At 48.3% G+C, this 26,840-nt stretch overlaps 1 protein-coding gene and 1 long non-coding RNA gene across 2 annotated transcripts in view; both read left to right on the top strand.

Moving 5' to 3' along the window:
- Positions 1 to 26,840, top strand: part of P2RX2 (purinergic receptor P2X 2) — a 290,430-nt gene that overhangs the window by 48,020 nt on the left and 215,570 nt on the right. The window lies entirely within an intron of this gene.
- LOC134894650 (uncharacterized) lies at positions 16,038 to 17,848 on the top strand. The gene is made up of 4 exons (XR_010171815.1): positions 16,038 to 16,559; positions 16,848 to 16,975; positions 17,250 to 17,377; positions 17,666 to 17,848. It is a non-coding gene; the product is annotated as an uncharacterized LOC134894650 (long non-coding RNA).

Genomic DNA, 26,840 nt, shown 5'->3' with positions numbered 1-26,840 from the left:
ACCAAAGCTCCAGACCGGGCGGGAGAGTGCGGATGACTCTGCAGCACCGATTGAGCAAACATGAGGTCCTCATCAGCCAAGGTATCAAACTTATAGAATTTAGCAAAGGTGTTTGAACCCGACCAAGTAGCTGCTCGGCAAAGTTGTAATGCCGAGACACCTCGGGCAGCCGCCCGAGAAGAGCCCACCTTCCTAGTGGAATGGGCCTTTACCGAATTTGGTAACTGCAATGCAGCCGTAGAATCGTGTTACAGATCCAGCGGGCAATAGTCTGCTTAGAAGCAGGAGCGCCAACCTTGTTGGCTGCATACAGGACAAACAGTGCCTCTGTTTTCCTAACCCGAGCCGTCCTGGCTACATAAACTTTTAAGGACCTGACTACATCAAGAGACTTGGAATCCTCCAAGTCACGCGTAGCCACAGGCACCACAATAGGTTGGTTCATATGAAACGATGAAACCACCTTAGGCAGAAATTGAGGACGAGTCCTCAACTCTGCTCTATCCACATTGAAAAGCAGATAGGGGCTTTTGTGAAACAAAGCCGCCAATTCGGACACCCGCCTCGCAGATGCCAAGGCCAACAACATGACCACTTTCCAAGTGAGAAATTTTAACTCAACTGTTTGAAGAGGTTCAAACCAGTGTGACTTAAGGAACTGTAACACCACGTTAAGGTCCCATGGCACCACTGGGGGCACAAAAGGAGGCTGGATGTGCAGCACTCCCTTTACAAAAGTCTGGACTTCTGGGATAGAAGCCAATTCCTTATGAAAGAATATTGACAGGGCCAAAATCTGCACCTTAATGGAGCCTAACTTTAGGCCCATATCCACTCCTGTCTGCAGAAAGTGGAGAAAACGGCCCAGGTGGAAATCTTCCGTAGGAGCATTCTTGGCTTCACACCAAGATACATATTTCCTCCAGATACGGTGATAATGTTTCGCCGTCACCTCCTTTCTAGCTTTTATCAGAGTAGGAATGACTTCCCCTGGAATACCTTTCCTAGCTAGGATTTGGCGTTCAACCGCCATGCCGTCAAACGTAACCGCGGTAAATCTTGGAACACGCAGGGCCCCTGCTGCAATAGGTCCTCCCTGGGAGGAAGAGGCCACGGATCTTCTGTGAGCATCTTCTGAAGATCTGAATACCAGGCCCTTCGAGGCCAATCCGGAACAATGAGTATTGTCTGGACTCTTTTTCGTCTTATGATTCTCAGTATTTTTGAGATGAGTGGAAGAGGAGGGAAGACATAGACCAACGGAAACACCCACGGTGTCACCAGGGCGTCTACCGCTACAGCCTGAGGGTCCCTTGACCTGGAACAATACCTCCGAAGTTTCTTGTTGAGGCGTGACGCCATCATGTCTATATGAGGAAGCTCCCAACGACTTGTTATCTCTGCAAAAACTTCTTGATGCAGACCCCACTCTCCTGGATGGAGATCGTGTCTGCTGAGGAAGTCTGATTCCCAGTTGTCCACTCCCAGAATGAAGACTGCTGACAGCGCGCTTACGTGATTATCCGCCCAGCGAAGAATCCTGGTGGCTTCCGCCATTGCCACTCTGCTCCTTGTCCCGCCTTGGCGGTTTACATGAGCCACTGCTGTGACGTTGTCCGATTGAATCAGAATAGGTAGGTCGCGAAGAAGAGTCTCCGTTTGTCGTAGGCCGCTGTATATGGCCCTTAATTCCAGCACGTTGATGTGTAGACAAGCCTCCTGGCTTGACTACAGTCCCTGAAAATTTCTTCCTTGTGTGACTGCTCCCCATCTTCGGAGGCTCGCGTCCGTGGTTACCAGAACCCAGTCTTGAATGCCGAACCTGCGACCCTCTAGAAGGTGAGCACTCTGCAGCCACCACAGCAGAGACACCCTGGCCCTGGGGGACAGGCTTATTTTCTGATGTATTTGTAGATGGGACCCCGACCACTTGTCCAGAAGGTCCCACTGAAATGTCCTCGCATGGAACCTGCCGAAGGGGATGGCCTCGTAGGCCGCCACCATCTTTCCCAGTACTCGAGTGAATTGATGAACTGACACTCTTTTTGGCTTTAACAGGTCTCTGACCATGCTCTGGAGTTCCTGGGCTTTTTCCGTTGGTAGAAAAACCCTCTTCTTTTCCGTGTCCAGAATTATGCCTAAAAAATAAGATTTTACTCACCGGTAAATCTATTTCTCGTAGTCCGTAGTGGATGCTGGGAACTCCGTAAGGACCATGGGGAATAGACGGGCTCCGCAGGAGACTGGGCACTCTAAAAGAAAGATTAGGTACTATCTGGTGTGCACTGGCTCCTCCCACTATGACCCTCCTCCAGACCTCAGTTAGGATACTGTGCCCGGAAGAGCTGACACAATAAGGAAGGATTTTGAATCCCGGGTAAGACTCATACCAGCCACACCAATCACACCGTATAACTCGTGATACTACACCCAGTTAACAGTATGAAATATAACTGAGCCTCTCAACAGATGGCTCAACAATAACCCTTAGTTAGGCAATAACTACATACAAGTATTGCAGACAATCCGCACTTGGGATGGGCGCCCAGCATCCACTACGGACTACGAGAAATAGATTTACCGGTGAGTAAAATCTTATTTTCTCTGACGTCCTAGTGGATGCTGGGAACTCCGTAAGGACCATGGGGATTATACCAAAGCTCCCAAACGGGCGGGAGAGTGCGGATGACTCTGCAGCACCGAATGAGAGAACTCAAGGTCCTCCTCAGCCAGGGTATCAATTTTGTAGAATTTAGCAAACGTGTTTGCCCCTGACCAAGTTGCAGCTCGGCAAAATTGTAAAGCCGAGACCCCTCGGGCAGCCGCCCAAGATGAGCCCACTTTCCTCGTGGAATGGGCTTTTACTGATTTAGGATGCGGCAATCCAGCCGCAGAATGCTCCAGCTGAATTGTGCTACAAATTCAGCGAGCAATAGTCTGCTTAGAAGCAGGAGCACCTATTTTGTTGGGTGCCTACAGGATAAAAAGCGAGTCAGTTTTCCTGACTCCAATATAATTTTTTAAGGCCCTCACTACGTCCAGTAACTTGGAATCTTCCAAGTCCCTAGTAGCCGCAGGCACTACAATAGGTTAGTTCAAGTGAAAAGCTGATACCACCTTAGGGAGAAACTGGGGACGAGTCCTCAATTCTGCCCTATCCATATGGAAAATCAGATAAGGGCTTTTACATGACAAAGCCGCCAATTCTGACACACGCCTGGCCGAAGCCAAGGCCAATAACATGACCACTTTCCACGTGAGATATTTCAAATCCACAGTTTTAAGTGGCTCAAACCAATGTGATTTTAAGAAACTCAACACCACGTTGAGATCCCAAGGTGCCACAAGAGGCACAAAAGGGGGCTGAATATGTAGCACTCCCTTTACAAATGTCTGAACTCCAGGCAGTGAAGCCAGTTCTTTCTGGAAGAAAATCGACAGAGCCGAAATCTGGACCTTAATGGAACCCAATTTTAGGCCCATACTCACCCCTGACTGTAGGAAGTGCAGAAAACGACCCAGCTGAAATTCCTCTGTTGGGGCCTTCCTGGCCTCACACCACCCAACATATTTTCGCCAAATACGGTGATAATGGTTTGCGGTTACTTCTTTCCTGGCTTTTATCAGCGTAGGAATGACTTCTTCCGGAATGCCCTTTTCCTTTAGGATCCGGAATTCAACCGCCATGCCGTCAAACGCAGCCACGGTAAGTCTTGGAACAGACAGGGCCCCTGCTGTAGCAGATCCTGTCTGAGCGGTAGAGGCCATGGGTCCTCTGATATCATTTCTTGAAGTTCTGGGTACCAAGCTCTTCTTGGCCCATCCGGAACCACGAGTATCGTTCTTACTCCTCGTTTTCTTATTATTCTCAGTACCTTTGGTATGAGAGGCAGAGGAGGGAATACATAAACTGACTGGTACACCCACGGTGTCACTAGAGCGTCCACAGCTATTGCCTGAGGGTCCCTTGACCTGGCGCAATATCTAGTTTTTTGTTTAGGCGGGACGCCATCATGTCCACCTGTGGCCTTTCCCAACGGTTTACCAACAGTTGGAAGACTTCTGGATGAAGTCCCCACTCTCCCGGGTGTAGGTCTTGTCTGCTGAGGAAGTCTGCTTCCCAGTTGTCCACTCCCGGAATGAACACTGCTGACAGTGCTAAGATGTGATTTTCCACCCATCGGAGAATCCTTGTGGCTTCTGCCATCGCCATCCTGCTTCTTGTGCCGCCCTGTCGGTTTACATGGGCGACTGCCGTGATGTTGTCTGATTGGATCAGTACCGGCTGGTTTTGAAGCAGAGGCCTTGCCAGACTTAGGGCATTGTAAATGGCCCTCAGTTCCAGAATATTTATGTGTAGGGACGACTCCTGACTTGACCAAAGTCCTTGGAAATTTCTTCCCTGTGTGACTGCCCCCCAGCCTCGAAGGCTGGCATCCGTGGTTACCAGGACCCAGTCCTGTATGCCGAATCTGCGGCCCTCTTGAAGATGAGCACTCTGCAGCCACCACAGTAGAGATACCCTGGTCCTTGGAGACAGGGTTATCAGCTGATGCATCTGAAGATGCGATCCCGACCACTTGTCCAAGAGGTCTCACTGAAAGGTTCTTGCATGGAACCTGCCGTATGGAATTTTGCTTCGTAAGAAGCTACCATTTTTCCCAGGACTCGTGTGCAGTGATGCACCGATACCTGTTTTGGTTTCAGGAGGTCTCTGACTAGAGATGACAGCTCCTTGGCTTTCTCCTGCGGGAGAAACACTTTTTTCTGTTCTGTGTCCAGAACCATCCCCAGGAACAGTAGGCGTGTGGTAGGAACCAGCTGTGACTTTGGAATGTATAGAATCCATCCGTGCTGTTGTAACACTTCCCGAGATAGTGCTACTCCGACCAACAACTGCTCCTTGGACCTCGCCTTTATAAGGAGGTCGTCCAAGTACGGGATAATTAAAACTCCCTTTTTTCGAAGGAGTATCATCATTTCTGCCATTACCTTGGTAAAGACCCTCGGTGCCGTGGACAGTCCAAACGGCAGTGTTTGGAATTGGTAATGGCAATCCTGTACCACAAATCTGAGGTACTCCTGGTGAGGATGGTAAATGGGGACATGTAGGTAAGCATCCTTGATGTCCAGGGATACCATGTAATCCCCCTCCTCCAGGCTTGCAATAACCGCCCTGAGCGATTCCATCTTGAACTTGAATTTTTTTATGTATGTGTTCAAGGATTTCAAATTTAAAATGGGTCTCACCGTACCGTCCGGTTTCGGTACCACAAACAGTGTGGAATAGTAACCCCGTCCTTGTTGAAGTAGGGGCACCTTGACTATCACCTGCTGGGAATACAGCTTGTGAGTTGCCTCTAGCACAGCCTCCCTGCCTGAGGGAGTTGTCGGCAAGGCAGATTTGAGGAAACGGCGGGGTGGAGACGCCTCGAATTCCAGCTTGTACCCCTGAGATACTACTTGAAGGATCCAGGGATCCACCTGTGAGCGAGCCCACTGATCGCTGAAATTTTTGAGGCGGCCCCCCACCGTACCTGGCTACGCCTGTGGAGCCCCTGCGTCATGCGGTGGACTCAGAGGAAGCGGGGGAAAAATTTTGATTCTGGGAACTGGCTGACTGGTGCAGCTTTTTCCCTCTTCCCTCGTCTCTGTGCAGAAAGGAAGCGCCTTTGACCCGCTTGCTTTTCTGAAGCCGAAAGGACTGTACCTGATAATACAGTGCTTTCTTAGGCTGTGAGGAAACCTGAGGTAAAAAATTTTCTTCCCAGCTGTTGCTGTGGATACGAGTTCCCAGAGACCATCCCCAAACAATTCCTCACCCTTATAAGGCTCTATGTGCCTTTTAAAGTCAGCATCACCTGTCCAGTGTCGGGTCTCTAATACCCTCCTGACAGAATGGACATTGCATTAATTCTGGATGCCAGCCGGCCACATATCCCTCTGTGCATCCCTCATATATAAGACGACGTCTTATGTTCGCAAAATAGTATCCCTGTTTGACAGGGTTACAGACCACGCTGCAGCAGCACTATCTGCAGGTCTCAGTCTAGTACCTGAGTGTGTAAATACAGACTTCAGGATAGCCTCCTGCTTTTTATCAGCAGGTACCTTCAAAGTGGCCGTATCCTAAGATGGCAGTGCCACCTTTTTTGACAAACGTGTGAGCGCCTTATCCACCCTAGGGGATATCTCCCAGCGTAACTTATCCTCTGGCGGGAAAGGGTACGCCATCAGTAACTTTTTAGAAATTACCAGTTTCTTATCGGGGGAACCCACGCTTTTTCACACTTCATTCACTCATTTGATGGGGGAACAAAACACTGCCTGCTTTTTCTCCCCAAACATAAAACCCTTTTTTAGTGGTACTTGGGTTAATGTCAGAAATGTGTAACACATTTTTTATTGCCGGGATCATGTAACGGATGTTCCTAGTGGATTGTGTATATGTCTCAACCTCGTCGACACTAGAGTCAGACTCCGTGTCGACATCTGTGTCTGCCATCTGAGGGAGCGGGCGTTTTTGAGCCCCTGATGGCCTTTGAGACGCCTGGGCAGGCGCGGCCTGAGAAGCCGGCTGTCCCATAGCTGTTACGTCATCCAGCCTTCTATGTAAGGAGTTGACACTGTCGGTTTATACCTTCCACCTATCCATCCACTCTGGTGTCGGCCCCACAGGGGGCGACATCACATTTATCGGCATCTGCTCTGCCATCACATAAGCCTCCTCATCAAACGTGTCGACACAGCCGTACCGACACACCGCACACACACACACACACAGGGAATGCTCTGACTGAGGACAGGACCCCACACAGCCCTTTGGGGAGACAGAGAGAGAGTATGCCAGCACACACCAGAGCGCTATATAATTTTGGGATTAACACTATATTGAGTGAATTTTTCCCAATAGCTGCTTGTATATACAATATTGCGCCTAAATTTTGTGCCCCCCCTCTCTTTTTAACCCTTTGAGCCTGAAAACTACAGGGGAGAGCCTGGGGAGCTGTCTTCCAGCTGCACTGTGAAGAGAAAATGGCGCCAGTGTGCTGAGGGAGAAGCCCCGCCCCTTTTTCAACTGACTTTCTCCCGCTTTTTCTGGAATACTGGCAGGGGTAATTTTACATCTATATAGCCTCTAGGACTATATATGATGTAGATTTGCCAGCCAAGGTGTCATATATTGCCCTCAGGGCGCCCCCCCAGCGCCCTGCACCCTCAGTGACCGGAGTGTGAAGTGTGCATGAGGAGCAATGGCGCACAGCTGCAGTGCTGTGCGCTACCTTGGTGAAGACCGAAGTCTTCTGCCGCCGATTTTCCGGACCTCTTCTTGCTTCTGGCTCTGTAAGGGGGACGGCGGCGCGGCTCCGGGAACGAACACCAAGGCCAGTTCCATGCGGTCGATCCCTCTGGAGCTAATGGTGTCCAGTAGCCTAAGAAGCCCAAGCTAGCTGCAAGCAGGTAGGTTCGCTTCTTCTCCCCTTAGTCCCTCGATGCAGTGAGCCTGTTGCCAGCAGGTCTCACTGTAAAATAAAAAACCTAAAATAAACTTTCTTTCTAGGAGCTCAGGAGAGCCCCTAGTGTGCATCCAGCTCGGCCGGGCACAGAAATCCAACTGAGGTCTGGAGGAGGGTCATAGTGGGAGGAGCCAGTGCACACCAGATAGTACCTAATCTTTCTTTTAGAGTGCCCAGTCTCCTGCAGAGCCCGTCTATTCCCCATGGTCCTTACGGAGTTCCCAGCATCCACTAGGACGTCAGAGAAATGATAGCCGAGTCGTTGGAATCAACTGCGACTTTGGCAGATTTAGGATCCAGCCGTGTTGCTGCAGCACTCTCAGGGAGAGTGACACACTTTTCAGCAACTGATCTCTCGATCTCGCGTTTATCAGGAGATCGTCCAAGAATGGGATAATTGTGACTCCTTGCCCGCGTAGGAGCACCATCATTTCCGCCATTACCTTGGTGAAAATCCTCGGGGCCGTGGACAGACCAAACGGCAACGTCTGAAACTGGTAATGACAGTCCTGTACAGCGAATCTCAGGTACGCCTGTTGAGGAGGATAAATGGGGACATGAAGGTATGCATCCTTTATGTCTAGTGATACCATAAAATCCCCCCCTTCCAGGCTGGAGATCACTGCCCGGAGAGATTCCATCTTGAATTTGAACCTCTTTAGATACAGGTTTAGGGATTTTAGATTCAGAATGGGTCTGACCGAGCCATCCGGTTTCGGGACCACAAATAGGGTTGAATAGTACCCTTTCCCGTGTTGTATTAGGGGAACCTTGATAATCACCTGCTGTCGACACAGCTTTTGTATTGCAGCTAAAACTATTTCCTTCTCTGGGGGAGAAGCTGGCAAAGCTGACTTGAAAAATCGGCGAGGAGGCACTTCTTCGAATTCCAGTTTGTAGCCTTGGGATACAATTTCTATCGCCCATGGATCCAAATCTGACAGAACCCAGACCTGGCTGAAGAGTCGAAGGCGTGCCCCCACCGGCGCGGACTCCCGCAGTGGAGCCCCAGCGTCATGCGGTGGATTTTGTAGAAGCCGGGGAGGACTTCTGTTCCTGTGAACTAGCCGTAGCAGGCATTCTTTTCCCTCTTCCATTACCTCTGGCGAGGAAGGACGAGCCCCGACCTCTTCTGGACTTATGCGACCAAAAGGACTGCATCTGATATTGAGGTGTTTTCTTTTGCTGTGGGGGAACATAAGGCAAAAAAGAAGATTTACCCGCGGTAGCTGTGGAAACCAGGTCCGCGAGGCCCTCCCCAAATAAAACCTCACCCTTGTAAGGCAAAGTTTCCATATGCCTCTTTGAATCGGCATCCCCCGTCCATTGCTATCCTTATCTAGGGTGTCAATGTCAGATGACAAGTTATCCGCCCATGCTGCTATTGCGCTACATACCCATGCCGACGCTACTGCCAGTCTGAGCAAGGCCCCCGTATGTGTATAAATTGATTTTAAGGTAGTCTCCTGTCTGCGATCAGCAGGATCCTTGAGGGCTGCCGTGTCTGGAGAAGGTAGCGCCACCTTTTTGGACAAGCACGTCAAAGCCATGTCCACCCTGGGCGAGGATTCCCACCGTAACTTGTCCTGTGTGGGGAAAGGATACGCCAGAAGAATTCTCTTGGGAATCTGCAGTTTCTTGTCTGGAGTTTCCCAAGCTTTTTCAAATAAAGCGTTCAGCTCATGAGATGGGGGAAAGGTTACCTCAGGTTTTTTCTCCTTAAACATGCATACCCTCGTGTCAGGCACCGAGGGGTCCTCTGTGATATGCAAAGCATCTTTTATTGCAATAATCATATAATGAATACTTTTGGCCACCCTTGGGTGTAACCTCACATCATCGTAGTCGACACTGGAGTCAGAATCCGTGTCGGTATCAGTGTCTGCTACCTGGGACAGGGGACGTTTATGAGACCCTAAAGGGCCTTGTGACACAGTCAAAGCCATGGATTGACTCCCTTCTTTTTCTCTGGACTCTGCTTTGTCCAATCTTTTATGTAATAAAGACACATTTGCATTTAAAACATTCCACATATCCATCCAATCAGGTGTCGACTGTGCCGACGGAGACACCACAATCATCTGCTCTTCCTCCTCCTTAGACGAGCCCTCCGCTTCAGACATGCCGACACACACGTACCGACACCCCCACACTCACTGGGATATATATATATATATGGAGACAGTCCCCCAATAAGGCCCTTTGGAAAGACAGAGAGAGAGAGTATGCCAGCACACACCCAGCGCCACTGGACACTGAGACAAAATCCCAGTCTGTACAGCGGTTTTATATATCAATAATACACTCACTGCGCCAAATAAATGTGCCCCCCCCCCTCCTTTTTGTCCTCTAGCAGGGGAGAGTCCGGGGAGCAGCTTCTCTGCAGCGTGCTGTGGAGAAAATGGCGCTGGTTAGTGCTGGAGGATCAAGCTCCACCCCCTCAATGGTGGGCTTTGGTCCCGCTCAAATTCTTTATACTGGCGGGGGTTTATTTAATATACTGCCTCCGCAGTATATATATGCAAGCCAGTGTCCCTTGAGGTTTATTATTGCTGCCCAGGGCGCCCCCCCTGCGCCCTGCACCCATACAGTGCCGTCAGTGTGTGAAGATCTGAAGTCTTCTGCCGCCTTTGAAGTCTTCTTTCTTCTTATACTCACCCGGCTTCTATCTTCCGGCTCTGTGAGGAGGACGACGGCGCTGCTCCGGGACAAACAGCGAGGATGAGACCTGCGTTCCAACCCTCTGGAGCTAATGTTGTCCAGTAGCCTAAGAAGCAGAGCCTATCAGTTAAGTAGGTCTGCTTCTCTCCCCTCAGTCCCACGATGCAGGGAGCCTGTTGCCAGCAGTGCTCCCTGAAAGTAAAAAACCTAACAAAAGTCTTTTTCAGAGAAACTCAGTAGAGCTCCCCTGCAGTGCATCCAGTCTCCTCTGGGCACAGGATCTAACTGAGGTCTGGAGGAGGGGCATAGAGGGAGGAGCCAGTGCACACCCATCTAAAGTCTTTAGAGTGCCCATGTCTCCTGCGGAGCCTGTGTATACCCCATGGTCCTTACGGAGTCCCCAGCATCCTCTAGGAGGTAAGAGAAAATAGGATATGACTAGGATATGACTAAAATTAATATCCCAGACTACAGTGAAACATAGAGGTTAAAATCACAAAGACTAACAAATATGTGAATACAAAGAATTGGAAAGGAATATGAATAAAAAATAGAGAACGTGTCCACGTGTGTTTATTGATACACGTCCACGTGTGTTTATTGATATAAATATCCGAGTGTTTTTGATATTGATTCACTCGTATATTAATATCTGAAAGCTGTCTTAGTTTATACTCAAATCGTCCCTCTATCCTGATTATCAATCTTTAGAGGTCGATCCTATCGCTACTACACCAGTTTACTTGACAGACTTTTTTACCACAGGGGAACCTTCCCTACTATGGGGGCAGTAGCGGATCTTGCCACGGGCAAGCAGGACTTTTGCCCGGGGCGCCGCCTTCCGGAGGGCGCCGCACCATGACAAGATCCGCCACTGTGCCCCCCGCAGTGCCCGCTGTGCCCCCCGCTTTGAAGGGAACCAGACGCGTAGCGTCTAGTTTCCCTTCATGGAGAGGACCTTTGCTGTGCGGTTTCGCGATGACATCATTGCGCACCGCACAGCATAGTGGCACAGACACTAGGGGTCATAATTGACCTCTAGTGTCTATGCTGTTCTATGGGAGAGGCGTAATAACGGAGGAGGTCTGCAGAGGTCTGGATCAGTAAGTATATATATATTTTTTTTCTTTCAGCGGCGCTACAGGGGGCACAAATGGGGGCGTAACTGACCACGCCCCCATTTGAAGCCACGCCCCTATACTTTGCCCGGGGCGCCACAAGGCCAAGAACCGGCCCTGGGGGCTACGAGTGTAGATAGATGCAAATGCATTAGTCTCCCAGTGAGAATTATGAAAGTCAAATATGTCTTTAATTATTATTACTGTATATCCTCTGTATGTATGATCCCAAGTTGGCTTTAATTAAGGAGTAGATCTCCAAATATCTCAAATGTCCCACATTAGCTGTTTGTTTTGTTATTGGGATGGTAGTAGATAATTCGACTGTGCATACGGATAAGGTTGCTTATGAGGGATATGGCAATCCCACTTATTAATATAAGGCAACCCACCTATGTCTTATATCTTTAGTGGTCCTAAAGTTCTAGTAGGGAATAGGTTACTTCTAAAGGGGGTGTGATAACCCCAATTTCACTGAGTGGCAACCCACATTACATATGTTTAGGAATGCCCATTGTGATTGTTGCTGTGTATTCCCTGTCTGTATAATTCCAAATCAGGTTCAACTGAGATATGCTACTACTGACTAATAGTATAGGTTGAGGAGGCCTTTTTCACGGCATCTAAGGAATTAAATGCTATCTTTGAAAAAGCCTTGGAAAATCCGGAGAAAAAATTCCAGATCCCTAAGTGGGTCTTGGTTGCTTTTCCCTTCCCAGAGGAAGATAGAAAGAAGTGAGAGTCTCCGCCGACAGTTGACGCCTCTGTCTCCAGGCTGTCAAAACAGGTGGTTTTACCAGTCCCGGGATCTACTGCGTTGAAGGACCCGGCAGATCGCAAGGTGGATGCTACGCTAAAATCCATTTACACGGCTTCAGGGGCTATACTGCGGCCTACTATTGCCTGTGCGTGGATTTCTAAAGCTATTGCCATGTGGTCAATCACTCTGCAGGAGGACTTGACTACGATGGATAAAGGTGACGTTGATTTATTGTTACGTAATATTCAGGATTCTGCAGGGTTCCTGGTAGATTCCATGAAGGACCTGGGTTCCATGGCTGCGGGGATCTCCTCCATGTCCGTCTCGGCTCTCAGGGGTCTCTGGCTGCGCCAATAGTCTGCGGACGCGGAATCCAGGAAGAGTGTGGAGGGCCTACCATATACAGGTCAGGCTCTCTTTGGGGAGGCGCTGGATGCGTGGATTGCCATGGCTACTGCGGGTAAGTCTCCTTTTCTCCCCTCAGCTGCACCGGCTACAAAGAAGCCTTTTACACCAGCCTTTCGACCCGCGAGGCCTAAAAAGAACAAGCCTTCTAACACCTTCTTCAGAGGTGGTCGTGCTAAAGGAAAGAAGCCTGCTCCCGCAGGTTCCCAAGACCAGAAGCCCGCTTCTGGTACCCCAAAGTCCTCTGCATGACGGTGGATAGCTCAGCCTGGAGGAAGGTCAGGTGGGTCAAGACTCCGGCATATCAGCCACGTCTGGATGTCGTCTGGCCTGGACCCTTGGGTACAGGATATAGGGGTATATGCAATTGCGGTTGAATTGCCGCAAAAGTCGAAAAACAGGGCATTTTCGACAAAAAAAACAAACATGTCGAATTGGATTCAACAATGCAATACAGTACTTTTCGTCAAAATACCTGCCGTTTCAGATTCGACTTTTTTCAAATCGAAATTTTCAAAATGCAACATGTCTGCAATGGTCAAAATGCGTCTTTTCGACAAAAGTATATTCAATTGAAGAATGTCGGTTCGACAACAGTGCTTTTCGACAGCAATTTCGTCAATTTCATCCCGCCTCACTTTGCTGGCGAGAGCTGATTAAAAAATTTTCAAAAATGTATTTTTTTTTGCTTTTTGCATTGCTAATAGCATATCTATTTATATTTGAAGGGATTGTCTACTTGGTTTGTCTTTTTTTGACTCAAGTATTATTTAATTGATTTTTAAAAAGAATATTTTTTTCTTCACTCTGCTGAGGGAAATGTACCCATGATTCCACAGTTTTACCCAGGATACACTTCTGCAAAGTCACTCCTCTATCCTCACTCCCGGTTTTGAGACTTCAGGGAGACGAGCAGCCATTACAGTCAGCTCTCTTGTGGAATCGTTTTTTTTAGGACAATCCCTGCATTTTAACACATTTATATCCTATTTTTGTACTGACTACAATAATGGAGCCTTTTTCTGACCAGATCGTGATGTTCATGCTGGCTGCAAGCATGGAGGAAGAAAGGGCTGCTGAACATCAGGATCAAAGTCAGCAAATTTCTGCATTGGGTGAGTCAGTATTGCGTGTTTCATTTCCACGTCCACGCAAGTATCGCACTAGGCGTGAACTGGAGGATCTCAGCGAGTTCGAGGTGATTCAAAATTATCGCTTATCGACTCGCGACATATATTCGCTGTACGATCTGTTGGAGGCTGACCTGGAACCTCGGGCACGGACCAATCGCGCAGTCAGCGGTTTCCAGAAACTGCTGGCTATGTTACATTTTTTGGCGTCAGGCACATTCCAGCCTACTTTGTCTCAAACATGTGGTTTTTCACAGTCGACACTGTCGCGCTGTATTACCCAGGTCATTAGGGCTTTCCGCAAATTGACGTTCCAGTTCATCAGATTTCCAGATACAGTCAGCGGATGGCGTGAGATCCAATTAGACTTTTTCACCGAACACAAATTTCCCAGTGTTCTGGGCGCGATTGACTGTACCCACGTGCAGATCAGACCGCCACGGAATTCGGAAGAATGTTTTCGGAACCGGAAACAATTCCATTCCATGAATATACAGGCGGTCTGTGATGTCAACATGAAATTTTTTAATATTTTTGTGGGATTTCCTGGATCGTCTCACGACTCCTTCATCCTAAGCCAGTCATCGCTGTTTGAGGATTTCGAAACAGGAAAAATGACAGGTGGCTGGCTGTTAGGTATTTATTTTTATTTTTTTTATTTTATTTTTTATTTTTATTTTTTATATTACCCACCATTTTTCCTATTTCCATAGGCGATGCGGGTTATCCCAACAAATCTTGGCTCTTGACCCCATTGTCTAATCCTGTTGGTGCTTCAGAAAAACGTTACTAAGAGACACACAAAGCATCGAGGGGAGTAATTGAGCGTGCCTTCGGTGTACTTAAAAGCCGGTTTAGATGTTTAGACACTTCCGGTGGTGCTCTTTTGTACTCACCGGTGAAGGTTTGCGGCATGGTAAATGCATGTTGTATTTTACACAACATATGTGTTGCAAACCGTTTGCCGGTGACTCTTCCTTTGTCGCAGGGCTTTCCGACGTGGGAACCGTTCTTCTGCTCAACCGGTGGGTATGGACGAAGGAGATGATTCTCGACGGACATTGATCCAAAACTTTTTTTCCACTGCCTGTGAGTATACTTTTAATATTTGTATTATCGTGTAAACTGAGATTGTAATATTCTAAAAAAAAAATGTATTTATGTATTTCAGAGTTTTACGTCCTGTTGACGCACCTTCCCAGCATTGTTTTCAATGTTTCGTCCTGTTGACAACCTGTTACCCGCTGTTTGTTCCTGTTGTTGGGTTGCCGCAAATATTGGACCCGTTTATCCCACTCTAGCATGGGCAACCTACTTGTGATGTGGACCTGAACCTCCGCCATGTAGCAGACAACCCCCCTCAGGTGAGATGTATTGCCCAAAACTCCCTCTTGTCGAAGTAACCCCGGCATGTCCAAAGTGCAGCCCTCCGGCATTTGCAAAACTGCACATCCAATCATGCCCTGACACACCAATGCTTACACTGTGTCAGGGAATGTTTGGATGTGTAGTTTCTCAAGTGCCGGAGGGTTGCATTTGGGACAAAGGCCGATGTAATCTGCTTGTGTCCAAGTGTTGCTTGTACCTTGTCTTTTCCTATTACCAATACCTGGAACCTCATACTATTCTCTTCCACAGGTCTTGCAGAGTATCCTTCCCAAGTTGCGTGGATGTGAAGAGACACGACAGTTCCCCTGATGTACCATGGGCGACCTACTTGTGATCTGGACCTGAACCTCCGCCATGTAGCAGACAACCCCCCTCAGGTGATCTGTATTGCCCAAAACTCCCTCTTGTCGAAGTAACCCTGGCATGTCCCAAGTACAGCCCTCCGGCATTTGCAAAACTGCACATCCAATCATGCCTTGACACACCAATGCTTACGCTGTGTCAGGGAATGTTTGGATGTGTAGTTTCTCAAGTGCCGGAGGGTTGCATTTGGGACAAAGGCCGATGTAATCTGCTTGTGTCCAAGTGTTGCTTGTACCTTGTCTTTTCCTATTACCACTACCTGGAACCTCATACTATTCTCTTCCACAGGTCTTGCGGAGTATCCTTCCCAAGTTGCGTGGATGTGAGACACGACAGTTCCCCTGATGTACCATGGGCGACCTACTTGTGATGTGGACCTGAACCTCCGCCATGTAGCAGACAACCCCCCTCAGGTGAGATGTATTACCCAAAACTCCCTCTTGTCCAAGTAACCCCGGCATGTCCAAGTGCAGCCCTCCGGCATTTGCAAAACTGCACATCCAATCATGCCCTGATACACCAATGCTTACGCTGTGTCAGGGAATGTTTGGATGTGTAGTTTCTCAAGTGCCGGAGGGTTGCATTTGGGACAAAGGCCGATGTAATCTGCTTGTGTCCAAGTGTTGCTTGTACCTTGTCTTTTCCTATTACCAATACCTGGAACCTCATACTATTCTCTTCCACAGGTCTTGCGGAGTATCCTTCCCAAGTTGCGTGGATGTGAAGAGACACGACAGTTCCCCTGATGTACCATGGGCGACCTACTTGTGATGTGGACCTGAACCTCCACCATGTAGCAGACAACCCCTCTCAGATGAGATGTATTGCCCAAAACTCCCTTTTGTCCAAGTAACCCCGGCATGTCCAAAGTGCAGCCTTCCGGCATTTGCAAAACTGCACATCTAATCATGCCCTGACACACCAATGCTTATGCTGTGTCAGGGAATGTTTGTATGTGTAGTTTCTCAAGTGCCGGAGGGTTGCATTTGGGACAAAGGCCGCTGTAACCTGCTTGTGTCAAAGTGTTGCTTGTACCTTGTCTTTTCCTATTACCAATACCTGGAACCTCATACTATTCTCTTCCACAGGTCTTGCGGAGTATCCTTCCCAAGTTGCGTGGACGTGAAGAGACGCGACAGTTCCCCTGATGTACCATGGGTGACCTACTTGTGATGTGGACCTGAACCTCCGCCATGTAGCAGACAACCCCTCTCAGGTGAGATGTATTGCCCAAAACTCCCTCTTGTCCAAGTAACCCCGGCATGTCCAAAGTGCAGCCCTCCGGCATTTACAAAACTGAACATCCAATCATGCCCTGACACACCAATGCTTACGCTGTGTCAGGGAATGTTTGGATGTGTAGTTTCTCAAGTGCCGGAGGGTTGCATTTGAGACAAAGGCCGATGTAACCTGCTTGTGTCCAAGTGTTGCTTGTACCTTGTCTTTTCCTAGAAGGGTGACACTATTACCAATATCTGGAACCTCATACTATTCTCTTCCACAGGTCTTGCAGAGTATCCTTCCCAAGTTGCGTGGATGTGAAGAGACGCGACAGTTCCCCTGATGTACCATGGGCGACCTACTTGTGATGTGGACCTGAACCTCCGCCATGTAGCAGACAACCCCTCTCAGGTGAGATGTATTGCCCAAAACTCCCTCTTGTCCAAGTAACCCCGGCATGTCCAAAGTGCAGCCCTCCGGCATTTGCAAAACTGAACATCCAATCATGCCCTGACACACCAATGCTTACGCTGTGTCAGGGAATGTTTGGATGTGTAGTTTCTCAAGTGCCGGAGGGTTGCATTTGGGACAAAGGCCGATGTAATCTGCTTGTGTCCAAGTGTTGCTTGTACCTTGTCTTTTCCTATTACCAATACCTGGAACCTCATACTATTCTCTTCCACAGGTCTTGCGGAGTATCCTTCCCAAGTTGCGTGGACGTGAAGAGACACGACAGTTCCCCTGATGTACCATGGGCGACCTACTTGTGATGTGGACCTGAACCTCCGCCATGTAGCAGACAACCCCCCTCAGGTGAGATGTATTGACCAAAACTCCCTCTTGTCCAAGTAAGCCCGGCATGTCCATAGTGAAGCCCTCCGGCATTTGCAAAACTGCACATCCAATCATGCCCTGACACACCAATGCTTACGCTGTGTCAGGGCATGCTTGGATGTGTAGTTTCTCAAGTGCCGGAGGGTTGCATTTGGGACAAAGGCCGATGTAACCTGCTTGTGTCCAAGTGTTGCTTGTACCTTGTCTTTTCCTAGAAGGGTGACACTATTACCAATACCTGGAACCTCATACTATTCTCTTCCACAGGTCTTGCGGAGTATCCTTCCTGATTTGCAGGAAACAGCATGGATGAAAAGGGACACGACAGTTCCCCTGCTGTACCATGGGCGACCTAACACAATACCACTGCATCTCTGAAATACCATATTTTACATTTTATTTACTAATAATTTAAAGAAAACACACAAAACTTCTCATTTAAAAAAATTATTGGAGAAATATAATTGTATTTAATTTTGGATTAAAAAATAAAATGTAATAAAACAAAAAAAGTAGTGTTTGTTCTTCTTTACATTCTTTTCTTGTGTAGATATCTGTGAGAATTTTTTTTTCCATATTAAGTAAAGACACTAATGATGTCATGTTCATTCCTTTCCCAAGAACATTTGTGGAACCACACAGTCCAGCATGACCCATTGCTGGACTGTGTTGTTCCCAGGGTCAGACGTTTCAAAGTGGCAGAGTCAAGACAGCGCTCAGCACTTTGACACGGCTGCACTTGTGGAACCATACAGTCCAGCATGACCCATTGCTGTACTGTGTTGTTCCCAGGGTCAGACGTTCCAAAGTGGCAGAGTCAAGACAGCGCTCAGCACTTTGACATGGCTGCACTTGTGGAACCACACAGTCCAGCATGACCCATTGCTGGACTGTGTTGTTACCAGGGTCAGACGTTCCAAAGTTTCTGGAATATATACTAGAATCATCGCTTTACTCACCTTGGTAGCACAACCCATCTACGCCATCAACTTCAAGTTTTCAACCAATCCTATGAAGAAGCAAAAAACAAAGACTAGTGAATAGTAAATTCACACTACAGTGAAAGCCTAATTTACACCAAATCACAACTGATTTGTTTGGTATAAAAAAGAAAAAAAGTGGTATCAGAATAGCTCTTTGGCCCATCATATATGTAACCACAAGGAGCTTTCATCAGTTACCACACGCGCCCGCATACATGCCCGCGCATGTATGCCTAGACATAGCTCCTTGGAGTATCCGGTTGGGGGCGGGGGAGCCCAATACAAAATTTAAAACAATAGTAAGGAAAAAAACAAACTAATGGGAGGGGGAGAAAGGGAAACATGAAAAACATAAATAGTAAATAATAAAACAATACGACCGGGCTTATGGTGGTTGTTGGCCGTCCGCATCCTCTTCTTCCTCCTGATGTGGCGTCGATGCCCTGGTCGGCTATGGGGTGTGTTGAATTGGCCTCGGTGGCCGTGCTGGTGTAGACGTGGCGGCCGGTGGTGGAGGCATCTGGTAGGTGGGGTACATCCCTGTATATCCTTGGTACAGCTGTGACCGTCCATACCAGGATCGTGGTGGAGCAAGGGCAGGAGGCGTCCGTGTGGCTTGTGTTGGCGGATGTGGTGGTTCACCAGCGTGTTGTTGATCTGGCTCTGGGAGCTTATCATAGATCATCTGTAGCGTTGTTGCGATGATCTGGTGGCTGGCTGCGGAATGTCGTTGGCTCTCCGACATGTTGTCAACGCTGTGTGCCAGGCATGATGTGTTATCCACCAGCCGGTTGCTGGATGTGGCCAGAACGTGAAGGATGTCCGTAGTCTCCCTGTGATCTTCTCGTCTGGTCTCTTGCGTTTCTGCCGTGCTGTCGGCAAGAGCCTTTTGCATGTCAACCAAACCGTTTGCCATCTTATCCATGCCGTCCAGTCTGGTTCCAACAACAACACGAAAACTATCCTGGCTGACATTCATCTCTGCTGCCAGGGTGTTTACCCTCTGAATATTTGAGGGATCCTGCCCTTGCTGTACGTCTGCCACCAATTGCATTTGTGAAGCTGAAAAAAAAAATTAGATATTAGTATACACATTCATACATTTGTTTGAAGGTTCACAATTTGATAATTACTCACACAGGGATGTAGAAACAGCGGACTGCTGCACTTCCACCTCGTCGTCCGACTCATCCAGTCCAAGATCCGGCCTGTAGTAGGGACCAATCCCCGACGCTAATCCGCTGCTGGTCTGCGGCACCTCTGTTTGCAAAAGAAGAAAAAAAAATAAAGTTAATAAACTATACAAAAATAAAAAATGGTGCCCCCCCCCCCCCCCCACAAAAAAATTAAAATAATAAACCTTCTCATTCCTGTGGTGCCGCTGCTCCAGGAGCTTCAAGGGTATGGCTGGATACGTCTTCACGGCTGTCTTCAAACCCAAGAAAAGTCTCGTCCGTTAACCCTGTTGACTCAAACAGTTCGGGTGATGGGTCCACAAGGGTAGTGTCTTGTTGAGGCTCTTCGGTCACAGTCCCAGAGCTCCTGGAGAGATGACGAGCTGGTGATGGCCTGCGCGCAGGAGATGTAGTTTGGCGCCCAGCTGGTGGTGTGGTTGCCGACGGTGTCTGGCACGCAGGTGACGTTCCGCGCGCTGATGTCTGGTGCGCAGGTGATGGTCTGCGCGCTGACGATGTCTGGCGCACAGGTGACTTTCTGCGCACTGATGTCTGGCGCGCAGGTGACTTTCTGCGCGCTGACGATGTGTGGCGCGCAAGTGATGATCTGCGCACTGCTGATGCTTGCTGCGCAGGTGATGGTCCGCACGCTGCTGCCAATGCCTGCTGCGCAGGTGATTGTCCGCGCGCAGGTGATGTCCTCTGGGCAGGCGTGTCTGGGTAAAAAGAACAAACACATTAGCAAATTTAAAAAAAAAAAAAAAAGATTTAGTACAGCTCATCTGAATGTATTCTTACCATCAGGCCTCCTTTTGGACTGCTTATCTCCCGCCGTCTTCCATCTTCTGGGCGGTTCTTCCTCCTCGGGAAAGCCAGCAGGGCGGCTGGAGTCCACACCTCCGCGAACTCCTTGGACCATGACAGGGTTCATGTGCCTTTTAATAATGTTCTCCCAGTGTAGCCACTTCAGATTGAGAGCCGGACCACCTCCCGTAGCTGTCTCATGTCGGCGCTGAATCCCCATCTTCTTCTTGGTCTGTCTACGGCAATCACTGTACCGCTTCATGCAGTTTCTGGTGCTCCGGCGGTTTCCAGATACTGCAGTGACTTGTGTCGCGATGGCATCCCAGATGTTTCGCTTGGTTTTAGCTGCTGTGGTCTGTGCCCTTGGTCCATACAGAACGTCGTAGGACCTGTCGACGCCATCCACTAGGGCACAGTTTTCCGCCTAAGTGTATCTGGGTCCACGCGGCTTCTTCTGTCCTGCGTCTTCACCAGAGGCTTCCTCCTCCGACTGATCCTCTGGCTGGCTTCTTGCCTTTAGGGATAAAAAAAAACATGCAATGAATATGATCGGTATGTACCTGTGAGTGTGTCAGTATCCCTGGCAGTGCGCAAAGATACCTGTAGGTGTGCATTGCAGTGCGCAAACTAGGGTGTGTCAAGTTGGATGCTATTGTGTCTGCAGGTGTTGTCAGTATTTACCTTTCTAGGCCGTTTCTTTTTCTTTTGCTTCTCCCTTTGGTCCCTTGACGATCGTGGCTGGTCACTGGATGCCTGGTCGGTCATATCCTCCTCCTGGGTCGGCTCCCACTCCTCATTGCTGTGCAGGGAAAATTCTTCTGAGGGGTGGGGGGAAGGGGGGGGGGGGGATCGGGGCCGCTTGTCCCTGGACATCTCTGTTGTAAAAATAACAATTATTTTTACAAATTTAACACATTACATAATTACATGCAATCACATGTCATGCTGCTGGGACCCCAGTTCTCAAGCAGGACCAAACACACATTAAAATTTTTTTTTTTAACTTAAAAAAAAAACTCAGCCAAACAAGCCAAAACCCCCGTACAAGCTTCCCTGCACATGCTGGAGGTCAACCAGTGCTAAAATAGGAGCAAAAAAACATGTTTTGGAAACAAACGACATCACATGTCAACCACATGGTTGATGCCAACACGCTCAAAGTCACCCCAAACAAGCCAAAAAGAACCTCCAGCATGTGCAGGGATGCACCAGTGCTAAAATAGGAGCAAAAAAACATGTTTTGGAAACAAACGACATCACATGTCGACCACATGGTTGATACCGATACACTCTAAAATCACCCCAAACAAGCCAAAAAGCATTCCTGCACATGCTGGAGGTCAACCAGTGCTAAAATAGGAGCAAAAAACCATGTTTTGGAAACAAACATCATCACATGTCGACCACATGGTTGATGCTAACACGCTCAAAGTCACCCCAAACAAGCCAAAAAGTACCTCCAGCATGTGCAGGGATGCACAAGTGCTAAAATAGGAGCAAAAAAACATGTTTTGGAAACAAACGACATCACATGTCGACCACATGGTTGATACCGACACGCTCTAAAATCACCCTAAACAAGCCAAAAAGCATTCCTGCACATGCTGGAGGTACACCAATGCAAAAGCATGACCCAAAAAAACATTTTATGAAAAAAAACCAACAACGTGAAAAACTACCCCCAAACACAAAACTCCAAAAAAACATGCAGCAATACAAGCAGGAGCTATATACACATAATTGCACACATATACATACCCCAAACACCCCAAAGCAATGCCACATGTACACCTCATGGCACCCCCCCACTACACAAACACATACATGCAACGCCAGACCACATGTGGTGCTTACCTACAAATGTAGAAATCGCTCCAAAAACGACCCTCCTCCGGGGTAACAGGTATCCTCCTGTCCGTCCTGGATTAAAGCCTGCTGGGTGTCCAAACAATACCACAGCAAACAACAACCAATTTGCTAGCTCTGCACCTAAACACCTCTCTGCAGGTTCACAAAATGGCTGCTGAGCACGCAGCAAACAAGCCCTATAAAGGGCTCCAAATGGCGGGAAGTCGAATCCAGGACGCCCACTACTCGACGATTGGTCCGTTATTCGACAAGGGGAGTGTCGAATGAGTTTTGTATTGAATATGTCGAATTCATGGTCCCGGGTGGAGGGTTTCGGCTGTCGAGTACAGTCGAATCCTAAAACGGTCGAAAAAAAGGCGCAATTCGTCCGGAATTGCATATACCTAATAGTGTTTAGGGGGTACAGGCTGGAGTTTCAATCTCTCCCACCTCACCATTTCTTCAAATCAGGCTTGCCAGTTCTGCCGGCAGACAGAACAATTCTTCTGGAAGCTATCCGAAAATTGGTGGCGTCCGAGGTCATTGTTCCAGTTCCGCCTCACCACTTACTATTTGAACCTTTTCATGGTACCGACGCCGGATGGTTCGGTACGGCCAATTCTGAACTTTAAATCTTTGAACCCTTATCTCCTGGAGTTCAAATTCAAGATGGAGTCTCTGAGAGCTGTCATCTCAGGACTGACGGAGGGGGAGTTCCTGGTGTCCCTGGACATCAAGGATGCATACCTCCACATTCCCATTTGGTCGCTGCATCAGGCATATCTCAGAATTGCACTGTTAGACGATCACTATCAGTTTCAGGCGCTGCCATTTGGCCTCTCCACAGCACCGAGGTTCTTCACCAAGGTGAATGCAGAGATGATGGTTCTCCGCAAACAAGGGGTGAACATTATTCCGTATCTGGACGATCTCCTGATCAAGACATCGTCCAGGGAGAAGTTGGTAAGATCCATTGCTCTCACGACACAACTGCTCAAGGAGCACGGTTGGATCCTGAACCTTCCAAAGTCTCATCTGGAGCCGACAAGGAGGCTGTCTTTCCTGGGGATGATCCTAGACACGGAAGTGCAGAGGGTGTTTCTACCGGTGGAGAAAGCATTGGTGATTCAAATAATGGTCCGGGATGTCTTGAAGCCTGCCCGGGTATCGGTTCATCAGTGCATCCGCCTTCTGGGGAAGATGGTTGCCTCCTACGAGGCTCTACAGTACGGAAGGTTTCATGCTCGATCCTTTCAGCTGGATCTCTTGGACCAGTGGTCGGGATCTCACATACATATGCACCAGAGGATACGTCTGTCGCTGAAAGCCAGGATTTCGCTCCTCTGGTGGCTACAACTACCACACCTTCTGGAAGGCCGAAGGTTCGGAGTTCAGAACTGGATCCTTCTAACCACAGATGCAAGTCTAAGAGGTTGGGGAGCAGTCGCCCAGGGGAAAACCTTTCAAGGAAGGTGGTCGAATCAAGAATCCCTTCTCCCAATAAACATCCTGGAGCTAAGAGCCATTTACAATGGTCTTCTACAAGCAGCACACCTACTACAGGATCAGGCTGTTCAGGTGCAGTCGGACAATGTGACCACAGTGGCCTACATAAACCGACAAGGCGGAACGAAGAGCAGGGCTGCAATGTCAGAGGTGTCAAGAATCCTCCTCGGGGCAGAAAGACACGCGGTGGTGATGTCAGCAATCTTCATTCTGGGAGTAGACAACTGGGAAGCAGACTTCCTCAGCAGACACGATCTCCATCCAGGAGAGTGGGGCCTCCACCCGGAGGTGTTCGAGGAGGTAACCGGTTGGTGGGAGGTTCCTCACATAAACATGATGGTCTCCCGCCTCAACAAGAAGCTGCGGAGGTACTGTTCCAGGTTGAGAGACCCGCAGGCAGTGGCGGTGGACGCACTGGTAACACTGTCGGTGTTCACGTCAGTGTATGTGTTCCCTCCACTTCCTCTGATACCAAAAGTTCTTCAACTGGTAAGAAGAACAAAGGTTCTGGCAATCCTCATTGCTCCGGAATGGCCAAGGAGGGCTTGGTACGCGGATCTGCTGGATCTTCTGCTGGAAGATCCAAGGCCCTTACCTCTTCGGGAGGATCTGCTACTGCAGGGCCCGTTCGCTTATCAAGACTTACCACGGCTACGTTTGACGGCATGGCGGTTGAACACCAGATCTTAGCTCGGAAGGGTATTCCGACTGAGGTTATTCCTACCCTGATACAGGCTAGGAAGGGGGTAACATCTAAACATTACCATCGAATTTGGAAAAAATATGTTTCTTGGTGTGGATCCAAGAAATTTCCTGCGGTGGAGTTTCATCTTGGACTTTTCTCCTTTTCCTGCAAGCAGGTGTGGATATGGGCCTGAGATTGGACTCCATCAAGGTCCAGATCTCAGCTTTGTCCATTTTCTTCCAAATACAATTGGCTGTCCTCCCTGAGGTTCAGACCTTTTGAAAGGAGTTCTTCACATCCAGCCTCCCTTTGTGGCACAGACGGCACCCTGGGATCTTGATGTGGTTGCAGTTCCTGCAGTCAGCTTGGTTTGAGCCTCTACAGGAGGCTGACATCAAGTTTCTCACGTGGCGGTCACTTTGTTGGCCTTAGCTTCTGCTCGACGCATGTCGGAATTGGGGGCTTTGTCTTGTAAAAGTCCCTATCTGATCTTCCATGAAGATAGGGCAGAACTTAGGACTCATCCGCAGTTCCTGCCTAAGGTTGTATCCGATTTTCATATCAACCAACCTATTGTGGTGCCAGTGGCTACTGACTCCTCAATTGCTTCAATGGCCTTGGATGTTGTGAGGGCTTTGAAGATTTATGTGAAGAGGACGGCTCGTCATAGAAAATCTGACTCTCTGTTTGTCCTCTATGATCCCAAGAAAATTGGGTGTCCTGCTTCTATGCAGTCTATTTCACGCTGGATCAGGTTCACCATCCAGCATGCATATTCTATGGCAGGATTGCCATGTCCAAAATCTGTAAAGGCCCACTCTACTCATAAGGTGGGCTCTTCCTGGGCGGCTGCCTGGGGTGTCTCGGCTGTACAGCTTTGCCGAGCAGCTACTTGGTCTGGGTCGAACACGTTTGCTAAGTTTTACAAGTTCGGTACTTTGGCCTCTGATGATCTCAAGTTTCGTCAAGCAGTCTTGCAGGAGCCTCCGCGCTCTCCCTCCCGTTCTGGGAGCTTTGGTACATCCCCATGGTACTAATATGGACCCCAGCATCCTCTAGGACGCAAGAGAAAATAGGATTTTAATTACCTACCGGTAAATCCTTTTCTCGTAGTCCGTAGAGGATGCTGGGCGCCCGCCCAGCGCTTCGTTTTCCTGCATTGGTTTATGGTTCAGTACTGCCTGGTTTCTAGGTAAGTTCTGCGTTATTTACTGTTTCAGTACTGTTCAGCTGTTGCTGAGTTTTCCGGCATGATGGCCAGATTTGCCTGTTGTGTGAGCTGGTATGAATCTCGCCACTATCTGTGTTAAATCCTTCTCTTGAAGTATGTTGTCTCCTCGGGCAGTTTCTAGACTGAGTCTGGTAGGAGGGGCATAGGGGGAGGAACCATCCCACACTGTTAAACTCTTAAAGTGCCAATGGCTCCTGGTGGACCCGTCTATACCCCATGGTACTAATATGGACCCCAGCATCCTCTACGAACTACGAGAAAAGGATTTACCGGTAGGTAATTAAAATCCTATTTTTTTAATCTCATTTTGAGAGGAACTTTGACCACAACCCCAAAATGCACTGATCCTTCCTAATCTGTGTGTTCAGAAATGACATGGAAAAATGTTAGAAACCAGAAGAAAGTCAGTCTCTTTTTGGGGCCTACGTCTATAATATAACCTTTGGTATATATGCATTCAAAATGGAGTCATCCAAGGGTGAATAAAAGGTCCACAATGAGAGAGAACCATAGTGGATATGAGAGAAGATTCTCTGTGAATATATAAGGGACAAGATACAGGTTGAGTATCACATATCCAAATATTCTGAAATACGGAATATACCGAAATACGGAATTTTTTTAAGTGAGACTGAGATAGTGAAACCTTTGTTTTCTGATGGCTCAATGTACACAAACTTTGATTAATACAAAAATTAAATATTGTATTAAATGACCTTCAGGCTGTGTGTATAAGGTGTATATGAAACATAAATGAATTGCGTGTATATATACAAACTTTGTTTAATGCACAAAGTTATTAAAACTGTTGTCTAGAATTAATGTACCTTCAGGCTGTGTGTATAAGGTGTATATGAATCATATATGCATTCTGTGCTTAGACTTAGGTCCCATCACCATGATATCTAATTCAGGGACGTGCAGTCAGGGGAGGCAGGGGAGGCAGTGCCTCCCCTGTCATCAATGATTAAAATAATACAAAAAGATACATATGACACATATTCAGTGTCATATGTATCTTCTTAATATATTCTATTCATTTTAGGTTATTAAACTAGTTTGGGAGGCACTGATAACTAGTGCCTCCCGCTGATAGTGGGAACGGGGACAGAGCGGGGGGCGGGGCCAAACACTGGGCTGTAAAAGCCCATTCAAAAAAATACTGAAAGCGGCACTTCTACAAGTGCCTCGCTGACAGGGAAAGCACGCC

Source organism: Pseudophryne corroboree, chromosome 1 (assembly GCF_028390025.1).
Source record: "Pseudophryne corroboree isolate aPseCor3 chromosome 1, aPseCor3.hap2, whole genome shotgun sequence".
Taxonomy (NCBI): domain Eukaryota; kingdom Metazoa; phylum Chordata; class Amphibia; order Anura; family Myobatrachidae; genus Pseudophryne; species Pseudophryne corroboree.
Note: the sequence above shows the minus strand (reverse complement) of the source record. Positions and strands in the feature narration are given on the sequence as shown.